The following is a 21,217-nucleotide window of genomic DNA, read 5'->3' as shown; positions in this document are numbered from 1 at the left end:
TGAAACCTTTGATCACACATTGCTTTTCTTGGCCTTGGTTTCATAAGCATTGGAAATGAGAATGATTTCATTAATTTTTTTTATAGGTTCCACTCTTATTACGCTATTAACCAAGTGCTATACTGATATTTGTCTTAAAAAAATTAAAAAAATTTTAATTTGCATGATTTGTATTTTATCTTGAGGTGTGATGTAACAAGTGAATTTCTGAGTAATGGTCTTCCATAAACACTCAATAAACACAATATGCAAATTCATTTTAAATTATTTTTTCCTTCCTGACCTGCAAATTTAACATAATATGCATTTGAGCTTTTTGTATGTAACTCACTCTTTCTGCTAAGCTATGATCTGATATAGTATATCATCTGTTCTCACATTGTCTACATATTCTTAACATTAACTGTGTTGGAACAATACCTGACCAATATATATGTCGAAGGTGGACAAAAAGAGTTGTTGAAGATAGTATCATGGATATTTCATCCGGTTCAAATATGTGTACGGTTGCATCTTCAGTTTGGGTTATACAAATGCGTAGGAAGTTCCAAAGATTAGTTATTTCAAGTCAAGATAACTGCAAAGCTCGTCAAGTTTGTGAGGCAGGTTTTGATGATTTTAGAAGAAATATTGAAGCTGAGGTTGGTTCTATTAGTTTAGAAGACTTCGAAACACAAAGGTTTCAGTCCAATCTTCAGTTCAACATGTTGTTTATGAGATTGTTGGAGTGGATATCTTGTTCATTCAAGTGGTAGTAGTAGTTCAAAGTTAGTTTGTGTTAGGTCTGGATCTCAAAATATTTCAAATGATAATTGACTGTAGTTGTAATAGAATTTTGCAGGATATAGACTTGATTTAGAATTTCATGTTTGATGTTTTGGAGTGATGCACTTTATTCTAAAATATTATGATCTCTATGTTTGAAATTGGTTGTTAAGTTGATTATTGAGTTTGAATACAACCAGTTTGTGCAATTTAGTAGTCCACTGGAAGGCCTATGCCATCATTCAGTTCTTTGCCATAATTTACTGAAAATGTACATTATTTTTGTCCTTAGTGTACATTATTTTTTCTCCTAGTGTACATTATTTTACAATGTTGGTTTTTAAGTGCATCAGAATTAAAATTTCATTCAATATGCAAATGTACATTATTTTTGTCCTTAGTGTACATTATTTTGCCCCTAGTGTACATTATTTTATACTGTTGGTGTTTTTTTTGAAAGCCAAGGAAATCAGATTGCATTAAACTGTAGACGAGACAAAGGGGGGAGGATAATCCCTCCAGACCGTACGAGCATCAGTCGCACTAACATGTTTTGCTAAGGCATGAGCTACCGAATTGGCATCTCTGCGTACAAAATGAATTGAGCAATATTGAAAAGAACGAAACAACTGTAAACATGAGTCTAAAATAACACCTAGATACGAACAGTAGATAGACGTATCACGGAAGCAAGAAACCAGGACCGCACAATCCGTGAACACCGCAACATTTTGGAAATCGTGATCTTGTAGCCATGATAGGGATTCTCGTATCGCCATTGCTTCAGCTAGTAGGGGATCATACAGACATATGAGTGGTCCATTAGCAGCCGCGACGAAGTCACCTTGTGCGCTGCATACATAATAGCCATAAGTTGGTGTCGAGCCGTCAAACCCCGCATCAGTGTAGCAGCCCACACATCCGGACGGCAGTGGCGCCAAACCTGAAGCTGCTGGCAGTAAGGCAGTAGGAGACGCAGCTGCTGGGTCTTGGGGAGCAGTTTGGATTGGGGAGGCATGCGGCAGAAAGGGCGCAGGCGGTGTGGGTGGTTTGTCCGACACATTGGCTGTAGTCCAGGCATTCCAAGCATTGTGAAAGGCAAGACATAAATGCGAGGGGGTTGGTAGAAAAGAATCCCAAACAGTCATATTCCGGGCTCTCCAAATTTTGTAGAGTATTCCGCAAATTTGCTCTTTTAGAAACCCAGCAGATGTTGCTGAACTTCCTAACCAAGCCTCCACCCACTGCACAAAATCATAGCCATCAACATTAGGGATTAGAAGGCTTGAAACATTCCACACGTCTAGCGTAAATACAAGTGCATAAAATATGCATAATATCCTCCTCATAATCTCCACAAGCTGGGCAAATATTAGGAATTTCTACTCTCTTCCTAACCAAATTGGTAATAGTTGGCAAAATATTAGATAGGGCATTCCATAGAAAAATCCTCCACATGGGAGAGACCCTTAGCTTCCAAATGTTGTTCCAAACTGCCTCCGGTGTGATACTCAACTCCCCTTGGCATCTATAGCCATCTTTTACCGTATATTGTCCCCTAATATCCCCCTTCCAAAACCAGTCATCTTTGAAATTAATACTCACAGGGATTTGGAATATTAATTCGACATCCCTGGGATCAAACATTTGGGTAACTAGCCCGTGGTTCCATTTTCCTTGATCATGATCTAACAAGTCAGCTACTAAAAGATCCGGATGTTGGGCAACTTGATCAGTTAGCACAAACGGATTCTGAGAGTCAGGCAGCCACGGGTGAGACCATACCTTGGAAGTTCTTCCATCACCAATCCTTCGCCTGCAGCCACTACGGATCAGGCTCTGACTCGCCATAATGCTCCTCCATACATAACTCGGATTACCACCCAAGAATACCTCATAAAAGGTAGTATCACGATAATATCTTGCCTTAAAAATTCGGGCCATTAAGGAATCCGGTTTGGTTAAGAGCCGCCAACCCTGCTTCCCTAATAGCGCCAAATTAAACTCATGCAGCTTCTTAAAACCCATACCACCATACTTTTTAGGAACGCACATTCTATCCCAGGCCATCCAGTGTATCCCATCTACAGTGGTACTCTTCCCCCACCAGTACCTATTCATCAATCTTTCCAAAGAAGCACATAATGATACAGGCAACAAAAAAATACTCATAGTATACGTAGGCATTGCTTGTGTCACGCTCTTAAGTAGTACCTCTTTACCTGCCATAGAAAGCAGCCTTTTATTCCACGAGCCAAATCTTTGCCTCAGTTTCTGTTCCACATAGGAAAAAACAAATTTCCTGTTCCTACCAACAACTGAGGGGAGACCCAAATATTTGCCAAAATCCTCCGCCTGCTCCACCCCCAGTCCCATGGCAATGGCATCCCTATCCAACAAAGTAGTATTACGACTGAAAGAGATGTTAGACTTATGATAATTGTCAGATTGCCCGGAGAATTGCTCATATACTTCCAAACAACGTTTCACCTCCATAGTCTCCTGCATGTTAGCCTTAAAGAATAGTAGGCTGTCGTCAGCAAAGAAGAGATGAGAGATGGGCGGGGCCCCACAAGCCACCCTACAGCCATGGATCCGTCCTTTAGCCTGGGCATCCTGCAATAATAAAGACAAGCCCTCTGCACAAATGATAAAAAGATACGGTGATAAGGGATCACCCTGCCTTAGACCCCTTGTGGGCAAAATCTCCTCACTTGGCTTCCCATTGACTAGGACCCTGTACCTGACTGTCCGCACACTGTTGGTGTTTAACTTCATTAGAATTAAAATTAATTCAATCTGAAAATGTACATTATTTTTGTCCTTAGTGTACATTATTTTTGCCCTTAGTGTACATTATTTTACAGTGTGTGTGTTTAACTTCATCAGAATTAAAATTTCATTCAATCTGAAAATGTACATTATTTTTGTCCTTAGTGCACATTATTTTTGCCCTTAGTGTACATTATTTTACATTGTTGGTGTTTAACTTCATCAGAATTAAAATTTTATTCAATTTGATAATGTACATTATTTTTGTCCTTAGTGTACATTATTTTTGCCCCTAGTGTACATTATTTTACAGTGTTGGTGTTTATGTGTATCAGAATAAAAATTTCATTTATGTAGTACATTTTGTTCATATATATATATATATATATATATATATATATATATATATATATATATATATATATATATATATATATATATATATATACACATAAAAGCTAAGTAATGCATTAGGTTTTTGATAACTTTGCATTCCCTTTAAATTTTTTATGATGTGGTTAATTACTTTAGATGTTAAATATTTCATATCTAAATTTTGCAAAATATAATATGATTAATGACATTAAAATAATGCAACTGTTAAGCTTTGAATTTAAAGCATAGTAACCTATCAAACTTTGGCAAAATTTACATCATTTTGTTAGTGCATAATGCACATGTCATTCTTGTTAAAAAAAATCAAGGAACCAAAACTAAAAATTAATTTTCCACCCGCTATAACAACCTACTCAAATCTATTGAACATTCAATGTCATTTGAAACATATATTTATCTTGCTTTCTTCAGCACTTCTTTTTTCTCCTCATTGATTGGCAGCATTATTGTGCATGAGCATACTTTGCTCTCAAGGATCTTAGGAAAATGGCCTGCACATATATATCAAATCTGTTCACCAGATATGCACACAATTCTGTATCCCAACATGACAATTTTTACTGTAGTAGTGATCCAAATCTAATATCTTCTTATCTCTTTTCTTTGCTCATCTGTTAGTTTCTCCATCAACCGTAGAAATTCGATAGGCGACATTCTAGTGTTAAGGTTGTTTTTCTCGAGATGCTACTGCTGCTCTTGTGATGTTCGTTCATTATCTATTGCTCTAGCTCTCTTCCTTTGATACTTTCTCTTTGGTTGCTTAGTATCCTTGTTTGAAGTCATCTTTTGCTGTGACTAACAAGTTAGAATACTACACTACATAAATGGAATTTTTATTCTGATGAAGTTAAACACCAACATTGTAAAATAATGTACACTAGGGGCAAAAATAATGTACACTCAGGACAAAAATAATGTACATTTTATTTTTTTGAATGAAATTTTCATTCTGATGCACGTGAACACCAAGACTATAAAATAATGTACACTATGAGAAAAAATAATGTACACTAAGGACAAAAATAATGTACATTTTCAGATTGAATGAAATTTTCATTCTAATGCACTTAAACACCAACAATATAAAATAATGTACACTAAGAACAAAAAAAATGTACATTTTCAGCAAATTATGGCAAAAGAACTTAGTAGATGGCCTAGGCCTTTCAGTGGACTACAAAGATGCAAAGTCAGAACTCATAATTGAAGTTCAACAGTTTGTCTAATGTTATATTCTTAAAGAGAAACCTCTTAATTATCCACTATATTATTTCAACTCAGAATTGACAACAATGAACACAGTAAAGAAAATATTATTTTAAGCAACAAAAAAAAAACAAAACCAGATTAAAGCCTTAAAGAGCAAATGAGAGGCATACTAACAGCCTAACATCCTACAAAATTGATAACACCAAAAAAATAGAAGATGATTATAGGAACACTTAACACATACAGAACAACTCAACAAAAAATTCAATTCCTTAAAAAAAAAAAAAAACCAAAAGGTAAGACCTTATAATTAGAAGTAGTATCTAACGATTGCGTTACAACCAAATCAACATAATCGAATACTAAATGCAAAAATCAAATTAGAACTTCGACGACCTTAGACTCTAATTATGCCATTAGAAAAGATCATTCACAACATATTGCAAATGCAAGGACTCTTAAAATCTCTTAATCCAAACACTGTTTGAACTTAATTATAAATTATATTACTCCATTCCAGAATTACAACACATAAAGAACTAAAAATACTTCATTCTATAATAATTTAAATAACACATTATCACATATCATGCAACTTTGGTATGGAAACAGCAAGAAAGGAAAGCTTAAATAATTGAACTCCATGCCTACTCAAATCCTTCAAATGATTCACTCTGGTAATAGGGATGATAGGGCCAGCCAGAATGCAATGCAATGCAGTAACTATGCTCATAACTTTCATAATTTTCGCCATTAAAAATCAACCAAAATGCAGAAAAGTACAGTGTACAACAATAAATCACAGAAAAATGGATCTACAAATGAAACAAAATCCCTAGGTAGAAACCACTATGAAGGTATAAACCCTCGGTATAAAATAATGTACATTCATGTTGTTTGAAGCTCTAATAGGAGTGGGTGTGTGTTTAATAAGAATAATACCTTAGGAATCTGTGCATCAATGAAGGTTTTCTCTCGTTTCAGTAGTGTAGACAATGAAGCGCAATGGAGATGACAAGGCGCAGTGGAGAGGACGAAGCGGCGTATAAACCCTAGGTAGAAATCAATATTAAGGTATAAACTCTAGGTAGAAAAGAAATGTATATTCATGTATTTGAAGCTCTAATAAGAAACAATACCCTATGAATTTGCAGGAATGAAGCTTTTCTTCGTTTCAGCAGTGGAGAGGACGAAGCAGCGAAGCTCTGAACACAGGTCGGTCTTCGTTTAGGATTATTGCTGCTTCTCGATGAAGCTGCTTCGTTTAGGATGACGTTAACGTCGCCGCCTCTTCTTAAAGAAGAGACGACGTCGTTTAGGATTGTGGTCCACACAAGTTGTGTGGACCACGTTCCATACAATAAGCATTGAAGTCTACCTTACTAATATAAGACATGTATATATATTAAGCTTGTTCCTTTTCAACCTAGCAGCCCTTCATTCATAATTCTTCTCCCCTTCTTGAACGGCAAGATAAGGTTGGCGGTGGAGCTCGACATTAACAGCGATGGTCCTAGCTTTTCTTCACAACCCGTAGAGCTCCGGTGTTGTTCTCTATTCTGGGCAAGCAGAGCTGTAACACCCCAAAATTTTGAAACTTTTAAAACTTATATAATAAAGGAAAATTCTCATTAAATCCCAAAATGGAGTATTACAAAACATAAGAGTGCGAGATGCTATGCCACATCTGAGCTGGAGAACTCAGATGCACAGGCTAAACTAACTAAATATCCCCAACACATCATCATGGCACGCAGGCCGAAAGGAAAAACTATCTAACTAATCCAAGTTCTTCTAGCGCGCTCCGGAAGCTAATCATCTGTGCCTGAAAGCCAAATATATCTGTTCAACAAATGATGTTGGTAACCCACTCCAACGCGTTGAAATACAATATAGGTAAATATATATATAGATATATAAAAACCATTTTGAAGCAGGAAGATATACACTTAGGAGACTCTAGCTTTAAAACCAGGAATAGACTCGACAGGTAGGGATAAGCACATTGAACAACGATAATGAGTTATATAGAGACAACACCATAAAGAACATGTATCTAAGGTCACAGTTCTCTTTCAAATCATTCACATCATCATTCAATCATCACCTTTGTCACACAAGCACACTTCGATGGCGCCACGGGACCAATCGCATGCCCCGAACATGAGGGTTAGTACATATAGTACTAACACGGCCCCGCAGCACCCTACCTCATACTGTAGTATGAAGGGGTTGATCGCAACCAACCGGATAGACCGTCTATAGTTTCAACGGCGGATCACAGCCCTACACACCGCTGACGCGCTCAGTCGGTGGACTGTGATCCTCTTTTGGGGACTGCGACCCTACACACCATTGACGAGCACAGTCGGTGGATCGTAGCTGATCAAAGCCCTACACACCGCCTGAGGAACTCATTCAGTGGGCGATGATCCTCGGAGACTACGACCCTACACACCGCTAGCACATCACACGGCGGATCGCAGCCGACCATAGCCCTACACACCGCCTGATTACTCATTCGGTGGACTATGGCCTTCCTCGGGCTAGTGGCCCTACACACCGCTGGCGCGTCCAGACGGTGGACCATAGCACACGAGGCCCATGTGGACCGCAGCCCAAGAAGTGAATCACTGATCGCAGCCAGGAGAATGAACCGCAGCTCAGGAATAACCAATTTGATCGCAACCAAATTGGGGTATCATGCATCACATAACACATAGCAGCACATAATAGCACATTGGGAAGGGGGAAAACGTATAGATAAACTTATGCGTGATTATCCACATACTAAAAATAGTCCTAAGGGGTTCATACATCTTCCTCTTAGGCCAACGGGTTACCGATACAACTAGCATGCAATAAACGAGACTCTTTTATCTTATGAACGGTACCCGAAACATCAAACTAGACTCACGCACGAAAAACGGAGTCCGTTGGGACACCACGGGGGTTGGGGAACATCAAACGGGGAAGCCAAAGTCCCGAAGTGGGCAACGACCAGCGGGTAGCCGGTGGGTTGAAGGCCACCCGCCGGCGACAGGTTTCCGGGCAGCTGGTGCCCGGCGGGTAGTCGCCTGCCCGCCGGCTACCCGCTGCCGGCGGTGCTTCTTTGGGCAGCGGGTAGGTGGTGGGTCCCCCTACCCCCTTCTGACTCTTTATCAAAATAAACATCCCGGGATCCTTTGTGGAACCCGAAACCATGCTTAGACACTTTTAAACGCAAATAACGACACCACGTAGGCAATTAATGGATCAAAAGCAACAATCACATAGAACACAACCTATTATGACTTCTAAACATAATCAACACCCGAACATGTGAATTTCCACCCAAATATACCAAGAAAATCCCAATACGAAATTCATGATACAACCTAGGGCTCTAATCATATTTAATTTAACAAAATCATAGTTTATCTTTAAAATCAAGAAACATCAAGACTTATCAAGAATATTGCATAATTATCAAGATCCTCTCATCATCATCAAGATTATCAAGATCACACATAAAATCATCTCACCAATCATCAAGATCACATCACAATCATTATATCAAGACACAAGCATATAGAGGAAGCCAATGAAAGGGATTATAGCAAGGAAAATAGGTTTTGTTGAGACATGGGTTACCTCTTAGCCTTAATTAATCCTCCCTTGGCTATTAAGGTTCTTCTCTAAGATTTCCATTCGCTTGATCTCCCTAGGCTCGGTGGCGGGGAATCTCCCAGGAATATTTTTGTGTAATATAACTATGGGTGGTAAGGTTTCTAATTGCTTTCTAATCCCCTATTTATAGAATCAGGAATCCTAATCATAATCTGAATAATAAAGGCCTACTTTCTTTATTCCTAATAGATATATAGGTCTAGGATTCCTAATTAGAATCTGATTAGTAAAAGGTTTACTCTCTTTATTTCTAATGGGCTTAAAACTCTAGTTTAGGCAAGGGTCCACAATCCATGTTGGACCACATTAATTAATTAAAGGGAATTCTAATCAAATTAAATCCTTTTAAATTTATTATTAATAAAATTAATTAAATAATTAATTCGGGATTGAAGGCCGTAACACGGGGTGTTACACTCTCCCCCCCTTACAGGAAGCTTCGTCCCCGAAGCTTAGAAATCATTTTGGGTTAAAGAGCCCGAATTAGTATAGTAGCACATAAGAAAAATATTATATGGGAAATATATACATATGCACATATAAATTTATTGGGTTTAAGCCTAACTATTGTGCTAGCAAAATGCACCAAATAATAAGGTTATGAATATGCAACTCACAATATGTAAATTTTATGGATGCATGATAACATAACATAGAAGTCTTACACACGGCATGTTCATTGTTTGATTGATTTATGATGATTTAACACATAGGATCACAAGTTGCACCGAACATATAATTATTTATGTACCTAAATAAGAGGTAAATACCACGCGGGTGCAGGTTCGGATAGCCACATAACTATTATAAAACACATATGCACATATACCAACACAGGCGAATCCTCATTTACGAATGGATGCAAATGTTTTATATGTAGTGTAGCATGTCGCGAGCCAAAATGCCATATATGTAGGATCTATGCCTGATCGTTGTGCTTAGCAGGTTATACCAAATACTCATAGTTACAAAATAACAAGTCTAACACGTATGGTAATTAATTATTATGTTATATGCGGAACCTGTAAGTTGACATGCCTGTATGCATACAGTCGTAATTATGCTAAATATGCAATTTTCTTAAGTCTATAGGCATAGAGTATGAAGGCATGTGAACCTATTTTGAGTCTTAAATAATAACTAGTCCTATGGAATCATAAAGCACATATATGTATTATTTAACATGTTAAACTAGTGCATGATTAACAATTAAATTCACGTACTCAATATCGTGGTATAACCAAACATTTGTCACATAAATTCAGGAAGGTCATAAATCATATAACAATTTATTCAAATAGCGAAAATCAAATTTTGAGGAAAAGATTGTAAGTAATTAGGAGGAAGGTTCTTGCTTCTTATGGGGTAAATAAATTTTGGGGAGCTAATAGGATTAGGATCTTTATTTTGCATATCATGGATAATGGTGGTGATCACATAACAAGTATTGGCACTTATATGCAGGTTGCTTGTAATTAATACTATTGTATATATGCATAGTGGGATGCCTTATAACATATAGTTTTGTCTAACATGCTTTGTATATATACATGAATGCCTGTAAGTGTGCGTTTTGACGTAAACATGCGAGCTATGTGCATTACATATGAAAATATGAATTTCCACCTATAATTGGAGCATGTAATTCGCACACAAATATTCTTGAGTAAAATAGCATAAGTTTTCAAATGCTAAAAGGTTTATCTTGAGAAATCTTGACAGAATTTGATCACACAAGTACTTAGAAAAATTTGTTTTATCTCGGTGGTAAATAGATTTTAGGTAGGCATAACTCTCGCCTCTAGAAGCCCCGAATACCTAAACAACTTAGAATTGAAGACCCTTGATTGCTAATTCCTAAAATAATTGATGACCTGATGGTGAGGCTAAAGTTTTTAATTATTTAGGGAAGGTAGGTGTGGTAACATGGGGGTCATGCGAGGGGGAAAAGCAGAATTAGGGCTATCTCAGGATATGTGTATGTATATATATATAAGAGTGATGTAATTTGTGCGGAATGATATTTCAGGGTTAGGATATGCTAAGTGCAAACTCATAGATGCATATAAGATTATTATAGCTAGGGTACATGTGTATGGTTTGGGGCTAGGGATATTATTGTATATAATATGATTGTAACAATTTATATGAATACGTATGAATAAGGGAGGATGTTCTATAGGCTCACAAGTTTATATATATATATATATATATATATAATAGAAGTTTGGGAGAATATATTTAGAGTAGTAGTGATATACCTATTTATGTATAAGGATTTGTTTTAGGGGGTCCTTATTTTAGAAGTCAAGGGTTCTATACAAGGCATTGGAAGCTTGTGGTCTATTATGCAACATGGACCAAAGTCTAGAGGGATAGTTTTAAGATAGTTTGGGGACGCAATATAATTTTTCCAAGGATAATCTCTAGATGACCACTTGGTTTAGGTTCCTCGGATTTCTCCTGGTCTTACTCAGATTGTCTTTCGGGTCAAAACTTAATATGCAATGTACTGGAGGGTTTAGATTTCTAGAAGTAGGATTAGTCCCTATAATTTCTATGTAACTTATAAACAATTTAATTAGGAAGATAATTCGATTTTCATGTTCAAGTATTAGATTGTTATTTACATGTTAAACACATAAGAAGTATCAAGGAAGACACACAAATGCACAATGGATCAATAAAACGAGAAGTCAAGAAAACATACCGTACTAGTGGGCGCGAGGTGGGCGGTCGACCGCCTGTGAAGTCCCCACTGGAACGTGGCAGTGGGCACGTGGTGGGTGGTCGACCTCCTGCCAAGGCCCCATTGGAACGTGATTGTGAAGAAGGAATCACTTCGGGAAAATCCCGAAAATGCACAGATTTAAGTCCAAATAATTCAACACTCATATGGACAATAAAAGGGATTTAAATGCATGGGAAATCTTAAGAAATCACATTATTATGATACCAACAAGGGACACAGGAGATATTCAATGAGATATCATAAGGATCACACACCCTATCCTCCCCATTCTTAACTAAAGCTACGTTCCCACAGTTTTCCTACATGCAAACTTATGTAAGTACTTATCGAGCTATTAGTGGTTTAATTATCAAAGTAATTGGTCGATTATGATTAGGGAAAGTGAGCTATTATATGCCGAATAAAATTTACAAGTTCCAAAATACTTTATCAAATAACAAATATCGAAATAACGCACGTTTGATCAAATCGTTAAGCAATTATTATGCAATGTCTGACTTGGTTCATAAATAAATCAATTAGGAACATCATCCAACTTTCATGTTCAAGCAAATAAGCAAGTATGTATTTAAACAAAATCAATTGTTAGTAATCAAAGAGTGATATGCAACAAGGCAGGTAATAGTATGCAAGGATGTCACAACTTTCAGGGCAAGCATAAGGAATGAAGAACAAGTACGTGAGAAAAAGCGATAAACTCTCAATCTCACCACGCGTCCTAAAATCCCTATTTCTAAATACTTGAAGTTTAAGCTTAATATTCTAAAGTTCAAGCCTAATGTCTTAAAAGTCTTATCCTAAATGCATTGTCTTAGGGTCGAACTTAGGCTCTGATACCATCTGTAGCACCCCAAAATTTTGAAACTTTTAAAACTTATATAATAAAGGTAAATTCTCATTAAATCCCAAAACGGAGTATTACTAAACATAAGAGTGGGGGTTGCCATGCCACATATGAGCTGGAGAACTCAGATGCACAGGCTAAACTAACTAAATATCCTCAATACATCATCATGGCATGCAGGCCGAAAGGAAAAACTATCTAACTAATCCAAGTTCTTCTAGCGCGCTCCGGAAGCTAATCATCTGTGCCTGAAAGCCAAATATATCTGTTCAGCGAATGATGCTGGTAACCCACTCCAACGCGTTGAAATACAATATAGGTAAATATATATATATAGATATATGAAAACCATTTTGAAGCAGGAAGATATACATGTAACACCCCGTGTTACGGCCTCCAATCCCGGATTAATTATTTAATTAATTCCGTTAATAATAATTAAAAAGGATTTAATTTGGTTAGGATTCCCTTTAATTAATTAATGTGGTCCACCATGGATTGTGGACCCTTGCCTAAACTAGAGTCTTAAGCCTATTAGGAATAAAGAGAGTAAACCTTTTTACTAGTCAGATTCTAGTTAGGAATCCTAGACCTATATACCTATTAGGAATAAAGAAAGTAGGCCTTTATTATTCAGATTATGATTAGGATTCCTGATTCTATAAATAGGGGATTAGAAAGCAATTAGAACCCTTACCACCCATAGTTATATTACACAAAAATATTCCCGGGAGATTCCCCACCACCAAGCCTAGGGAGATCAATCGGATGGGAAATCTTAGAGAAGAACCTTAACAGCCAAGGGAGGATTAATTAAGGCTAAGAGGTAACCCATGTCTTAACAAAACCTATTTTCTTTGCTATAATTATCTTCTTTGGATTCTTCTCTACGCTTGTGTCGTGATGAATCGTTTATAATATTGATGATATGATCTTGATAATTGATGAGATAATTTTATGTGGAATCTTGATGATGATAAGAGGTTCTTGATGATTATGTGATGTTCTTGATAAATCTTGATGATAAAAGATAAACTATGATCTTGTTAATTTAAATATGATTAGAGCCCTAGGATGAATCGTGAAACTCATATTGTGATATTCTTGATGTATTTGGGTGGGAATTCGCATGTTCGGGTATTGATTATGTTTAGAAATCATGATAAGATGTGGGCTATGTGATTCTTGCTTTTAATCCGTTAATTGTCTATGTGGTGTCATCAATTGCGTTTAAAAGTGTCTAAGCATGGTTTCGGGTCCCACAAAGGATCCCGGAATGTTTATTTTGATAAAGAGTCAATGGGGGGTAGGTGGGGGTAGGGGGACCCGCCACCTACTGGCTGCCCGAAAGTGACGCCGCCGGCAGCGGGCAGCCAGTGGGCAGACGACTGCCCGCCGGGCACCCGCTGCCCGGAGGTTTGTCTCCAGCGGGCAGCCGGCGGGTGGTCCCCCACCCACCGGCTACCCGCTGGAATTTGCCCAACTTGGGACTTTGGCTTCCCCGTTTGATGTTTCCCCAACCCTCATGGTGTCCCAACGAACTTCGTTTATCGTGCCTGAGTCTAGTTTGATGTTTCGGGTACCGTTCGTAGGATAAAAGAGTCTTGTGTATCACATTCTAGTTGAATTGGTATCCCGTTGGCCTAGGTGAGAGATGTATGAACCCCTTTGGATTATTCCTAGTATGTGGACGACCAGGCATAGGTTTCGTTATACGTTTTCTCCCCTTTCCCAATGTGTTAATGTGGGTTGCATGTGCTTGCTATGTGTTATGTGTGCATGATACCCCAATTTGGTTGCGATCAAATTGGTTATTCCTGAGCTACGGTTCAGAAGCTGGATACGGTCAGAATTACACTCTCGGGCTGCGTTCCACCGTTTGGTTGCGATCAAACGTTTTACATGAGCTGCGGTTCATATTCCTGGCTGCGGTCAAATGATCACTCTTGGGCTGCGGTCCACTGTTTGGTTGCGATCAAACATTTTGATGAGCTGCGGTTCATCGGTCGGTTGCGATCGACCCTTTCGTGTTGCGATACGAGGTAGGGTGCTGCGGGGCCGTGTCAGAGCTATATGCGCTGACCCTCATGTATGGGCATGCGATTGGTCCTGTTGCGCCACCAAAGTGTGCTTGTGTATTGAGATGGATGATGATATAAATGAGATAAAGTGAATCTGTGACCATAGGATATATGCTAGTATCTTTATATGCTTGGTTATAACTGTTGAATGTGCTTATCCCTATCTGTCGAGTCTATTCCGGTTTTGAAACTAGAGTTTCCTAGGATATATCTTTCTGCTTCAAAATGGTTTTTCTTATATATATATATATGTATATATATATATATATATATATATATATATATATATATATATATATATATATATATATATATATATATATATATATATATATATGTATGTATGTATATATATATATATACATACATATATATATATATATATATATATATATATATGTATGTATGTATATATATATATATATATATATATATATATATATGTATATATATATATATATATATATATGTATATATATACGGTATTTCAACGCGTTAGAGTGGGTTACCAGCAATGTTCGCTGAACAGATATATTTAGCTTTCAGGCACAGACGATTAGCTCCGGAGCGCGCTAGAGGACCCAAGGCTTAAATAGATAGTTTCATATTTGGCCTACATGCCATAATGATGTAATGATGTTGTTTAAGGATGATTAGATAGTTTAGCCTGTGCATCTGAGTTCTCCAGCTCAGATGTGGCATAACACCCCGTATTCTTTTGTTTAGTACTACTCTGTATGGGATTTAATGAGGATTTACCTTTATTATATAAGTTTTAAAAGTTTCGAAAATCTGGGGTGTTACAATACACTTAGGAGACTCTAGCTTTAAAACCAGGAATAGACTCGACAGGTAGGGATAAGCACATTGAACAATGATAATCAGTTATATAGAGACAACACCATAAAGAACAGGTATCTAAGGTCACAGTTCTCTTCCAAATCATTCACATCATCACCTTTGTCACACAAGCACACTTTGGTCGGGCCACGGGACCAATCGCATGCCCCGAACATGAGGGTTAGTACATATAGTACTAACACGGCCCCGCAGCACCCTACCTCATACCGCAGTATGAAGGGGTTGATTGCAACCAACCGGATAGACCATCGATAGTTTCAACGGCGGATCACAGCCCTACACACCGCTGACGCGTTCAGTCGGTGGACTGTGATCCTCTTTTGGGGACTGCGACCCTACACACCGTTAACGAGCACAGTCGGTGGATCGTAGCTGATCAAAGCCCTACACACCGCCTGAGGAACTCATTCGGTGGGCGATGATCCTCGGAGACTACGACCCTACACACCGCTGGCACATCACTCGGTGGATCGCAACCGACCATATCCCTACACACCGCCTGATTACTAATTCGATGGACTATGGCCTTCCTCGGGCTAGTGGCCCTACACACCGCTGGCGCGTCCAGTCGGTGGACCATAGCACACGAGGCCCATGTGGACCGCAGCCCAATAAGTGAATCACTGACCGCAGCCAGGAGAATGAACCGCAGCTCAGGAATAACCAATTTGATCACAACCAAGTTGGGGTATCATGCGTCACATAACACATAGCAGAACATAATAGCACATTGGGAAGGGAGAAAATGTATAGATAAACTTATGCGTGATTATCCACATACTAAGAATAGTCCTAAGGGGTTCATACATCTTCGTCCTAGGCCAACGGGTTACCGATACAACTAGCATGCAATAAACGAGACTCTTTTATCTTATGAACGGTACCCGAAACATCAAACTAGACTCACGCACGACAAACGGAGTCCGTTGGGACACCACGGGGGTTGGAGAACATCAAACGGGGAAGCCAAAGTCCCGAAGTGGGCAACGACCAGCTGGTAGCCGGTGGGTGGAAGGCCACCCGCCGGCGACAGGTTTCTGGGCAGCGGGTGCCCGGCGGGCAGTCGCCTGCCCGCCGGCTGCCCGCTGCCGGTGGTGCTTCTTTGGGCAGCGGGTAGGTGGCGGGTCCCCCTACCCCCCCACTGACTCTTTATCAAAATAAACGTCCAGGGATCCTTTGTGGAACCCGAAACCATGCTTAGACACTTTTAAACGCAAATAACGACACCACGTAGGCAATTAATGGATCAAAAGCAACAATCACATAGAACACAACCTATTATGACTTCGATCTTGGCGGTAGTCCGACGGCAGCGATCTTGGCGGCGGGACTCTTCATCTCTTCCGGCGGGTTCTGTGACGGCAAGACGGTGCTGATATGAGGTGACCGGTAGTGGCGGTTGGACTTCTCCCTCCGGCAGCAAGGCAGCAGGTCGTGGGCAGCTCCTGTTAGACTAGGCAGTGGGCATGGTGGCAGGAGGTGATCATACCGCCAGTCCACCCGCTGTTTCCCTGGCAGTGAAGAAACAAGGAAGAAGGGGTGAGTTGTTGCTTGGTTTGTCTTTGTTGTTTATTTAAGTGTTAAGAATTGTTATTAATGAGAGTTAACAAGTGAATCTTTGGGTTAGTGGTAAGGTATTGATTAGTGTTTAAGTTGGCTAGGGTTTGAATCCTACTTTTGCTTAGGATAGCTTTTAATTAATAGTTTTACTAAATGAGCTTGGTTAATAGCTTATTTATTAGTTTGATTATATTGTGATTAGTTTAACAAAGAGATGCTTAGTTTAGATGGTAAGGATGTGGTTAATTTTTGGCCAGGGTTCAGTGGTAAGGCATTGATTAGTGTTTAAGTTGGCCAGGGTTCGAATCCCACTTTGGCGTTGTTTTTGGATTGCTAAGCTAAGGAGGTAACCCATGCTCTACAAAACCTATTTTATACTTGCTCTGATGATTCTTGATATTTTATTGATGTTCTTGATGTTCATGAGTGAAATGATGCATATTCTTGTGTTTATGCTGTTTAGAGCTTGTATATAGGGTTCATAAATGTTATTCTTTGAGTTATTCTTGTTGTTCAAGTTCCTTTGATGATTGATGTGAGAGTTTGGGTGTTTTAGACTTGAACTTGGCATTGGTTACATTTTTCCCCGAAGGGAATTTTCTCTCTGTTTTGGTACACAGTGGAGGAAACAGCAGGGGGTTGTCCACCCACTGGTACATGATGTTTTGGCCTCCGTTTTGTTGATCCGTTGTGCACTTACGTGTCTCGATTGATGTTTCGTAATGTCTAGAACGATGTCTTAAGTACCGTAATAGAATTTGTGAGTCTTGAATCGTGTTTATGATCCTATCTTGTGATTTTTTGGATTGATATGAAGTATATGTTGTTCGTATGAGCCTTATTGATTGTCTTGATTGAATTGCATGCTAGCTACGTTGATTTGTTGGTACTAGTATGTGTTTACCTCGTTTTGATCATGCCTATTCTTGATGAGGATTGGTGACTTGTGTCTACGAATCATTGTGGTCTCTTGAGTTGAAGTCTTTCGTTATTGTGGAATACGTTGAAATGTCTCCTTCATGTTCTTTCTTGAATTCCTACGATTGAACCTATGATTATGAGCTTGTACAAATGTTGTACATTATCATGATTATTCCTCAATTAAGCTATTGTTGAGGTTATCCGTTGTTGTGCACGCTTCGTGTGGAATCTATGCTATGTTGTATCTCTAGATTCCATGTGTATTGACTCTTGTTGAGATGTGGAATTGTTGTGATGTGAAGATTGAGCTGGACAGTGGACAGTGTGGGGACTTATGTGATACTAATATGTGATTGGCGGGCCTCTGGCTTTGTTTGCAATGGGTCATGTAGGTGTGGGAAGCCCTTGACAAGTCGGTGGTGAGTTTAAAGCCCCGATCAACCATTGTGAACTGATCTGGTAGTGGGTTTAAAGCTCCGGGTTGGCGTTTGGATACTTATGATTTGTGGGCAACTTGGGAAACTTATTCCAGTTGCTAGAGAAGGTAACTAACACGTTGGGCTTGGAATCCCAGTAGGGGGTGTATACACTTAAAGTTACTGGATCTGTTTCCATTGGGCTGTGGTCCGAGTCGTTGCGATGACTCTATGGTATGTGATTGATGATTTGGAGCCCTCCACACTGATCCACTATGATTTGGGTCGTTGCGATGACTCCATGGTGAATAACTGGGTTTGGCTATGTCCTGCGTGGACTTGGAACATGGGAAATGGTCATTGGTTGCGATCTTTGACTTTCATTTGCTATGAGTATGTATTGATGTTATCCTTCATGTCATGATGTTACCTTGATTGATATTGATGATCATATGTTGTTGATGATTCCATTGTTCTTATCGTTGTATTGATCTCTTGATTTGTTGTATGATGGTCGGTTGATTGAGAGTGTTCTATGATGAGTCTTACGTTGTTTCTATCCCTCGTTATAAAAGACTATATATTATGTATTCCAAGTCTCAAATGGTTTTCTTATATCTATACTATATGTACTCAACGAGTAGTGGTGGGTTACTTAGCATTATTCGCTAACGGGTGCTACCCCATATGTTTTTCAGGTGCAAGGTAGTTGAGCCGAGAGCGCGATAGTGGAGCCCGTTAGACTAGCTTTCTTCCAATAGCTTAGTAGTAGTTTGGCCTGTGTGCCTTAAACTTGTAGTTTGTTGGATAGTGTTTTGTAAAGCCTGTGCAACTAGGTTTGGGAACTTAGTTGTGGCATAGCACTCCCATACTTATCTGTTTTGCTTCCGCTTAGTTTTAATTAAATGATTAGGTGTTGCTTTATCTCTTAAGTTTTAAAGGTTTTAAAATTACCTAAAATCGGGGGTGTTACAGTTAGTATCAGAGCCTAGGATGTTAAGAGTTAGACTTTAAGAACCTAGGATTGAGCCTAGGTTAGTGCTTTTAGATTGAGACTTTAAGATATTTAGTGAAGCCTTTAAGAGTTTAAGTACCGAAGTGTAGGATTCTTAGGACGCGTGGTGAGGATGTGAGTTATCTTTTGTTATCTGTGTAGTTCTCTTACCTTGTTCTCTTGTTAGCGTTAGTGGCTGCAGCTGTTGTACTCGTTGGTGTGCACCTTCCCAGTAAGTGGCCTCGCTCTAGTTCTCACTAAAGACTTGACGAAGACTGTGACTAAGAGAAAGAAGACTTAGACGTCTACTGATGCAAGGTAGTTAAGTGGTGGTGTTTACATCTGGACACGTGGCCAACTCAAAGAAGAAGGTTGCTTTACTCGCAATCTGGAGTCAGCTGCAACCATCCCCGCTCGAGTAAGTGGCGTCGTCTCTCGTGCGACATTGTTATCAGTCCTACGCTAACCTCAGGTGTTGACACCTAAGAAGAAACAACGTTGTTGGTAAGTTGTCTGATCCTATGAAACATAAAGAAGTTAAGAAGTGAACTGTGAAGGAAGATATCGTATACCTGGGTCGGTACACCTTGAAAGTGATGGCTAGCATAAAGACTTAAAGGAAGGATCTTGGCAATAAGAAAGAAAGATGAAGTAGTTAGAGTTTTACTCAACTGGTTGAGTTGTTGAAAGTCTAAGGCCGATGGAAGTCAACCTAAAGGAACGGATTCAAGTACCGATGCCTCTAATGAAAGTAGGACTCTATGTAACAACCCCGATTTCCATACCAATTTAAACCTTAATCATGCAGATAAACTAACCATGAAAACATACACAGCGGAAGACTAAATATGAAATATATGGAAAACGTAGAGTGCTATGCCACGCCCACCCAACGGTGAACGCATAGGCGTAAACATCTGCAACATAATCTATCCATCCAAAGACAAAGTCAACAACCATAAGTTTAGAGTCTAACAAAGGCACGCAGGCCCAAACCATCACAAGGTTCAAGGGATCTATACTAACTGTCTCTAGATCGCGCTCGCGTCTACTCAGCACCTGAAAGAAACACATAATATATGGGACGACGCCCAGTTAGCGAATAATGCTGGTAACCCACCAATACATGTGAAATATCATATGTAGATGGTTTATATATACAAAATCATTTGTGAAACGGGGAGATAGTATATATAGTTCAAAACCAAGAGTAGAAGTCAAAACACAAGACTCTTTGCACTCACAATAAAGATAAGGGAACACATCCCAAGACCACAAGAAATACAACGACACACAAGAACGGCTCAAGGCGTAATCTACCAACACACAGTAGATTATCACCCGACATGCATAACACAAGAGAATAAGGACACAACCATTGCCAACACATGCCTTTGTGACAACACATGTCACAAATAGAGAATCACACAACAATGGCAACACATGCCTTCGTGATATCACCCATCACGAATTAATATGCCTTCCTTATGCCCGGTTCCAACCTTATGGCTACCCCCAACCTTATGTCTAGTTCCAACCATTACCTCCAGGACCCCTGTAAACCAAGTCCAACTGTAACACCCCCCCAAAACACATGCTATAAAAAGCCTTAACACATGCAGATAACACAACTAAACAACTAGCACAGCGGAAGATTAAAAGATAACTGGATAAACATAAATCCAAGTCATGGGGTGTTATGCCACGTCCATCAACAAAGATGAACGCTACCGCCAAATCTGCATGGTATACAACTATCCCAAATCTCACAAGTCTACAACTAGATAGGCACACAGGCCATAAAACAAACGGAATGAGCTAAGCTATCGGGTACTAGACTGCGCTCTCGTCTAGACATCACCTGAAAGATCACAAATAAACATGGGACGACGCCCGGTCAGTGAATAATGCTGGTAACCCACCAATATATGTGAAATAACATACATAAGTAAGGTATAAGTTGTAAAACCATTTTCG

Source organism: Ipomoea nil, unplaced genomic scaffold, assembly GCF_001879475.1.
Source record: "Ipomoea nil cultivar Tokyo-kokei standard unplaced genomic scaffold, Asagao_1.1 scaffold1572, whole genome shotgun sequence".
In the NCBI taxonomy this organism is placed as follows: Eukaryota; Viridiplantae; Streptophyta; class Magnoliopsida; order Solanales; family Convolvulaceae; genus Ipomoea; species Ipomoea nil.
The sequence above is the reverse complement of the archived record's forward strand: the minus strand, read 5'-3'. Positions refer to the sequence as shown.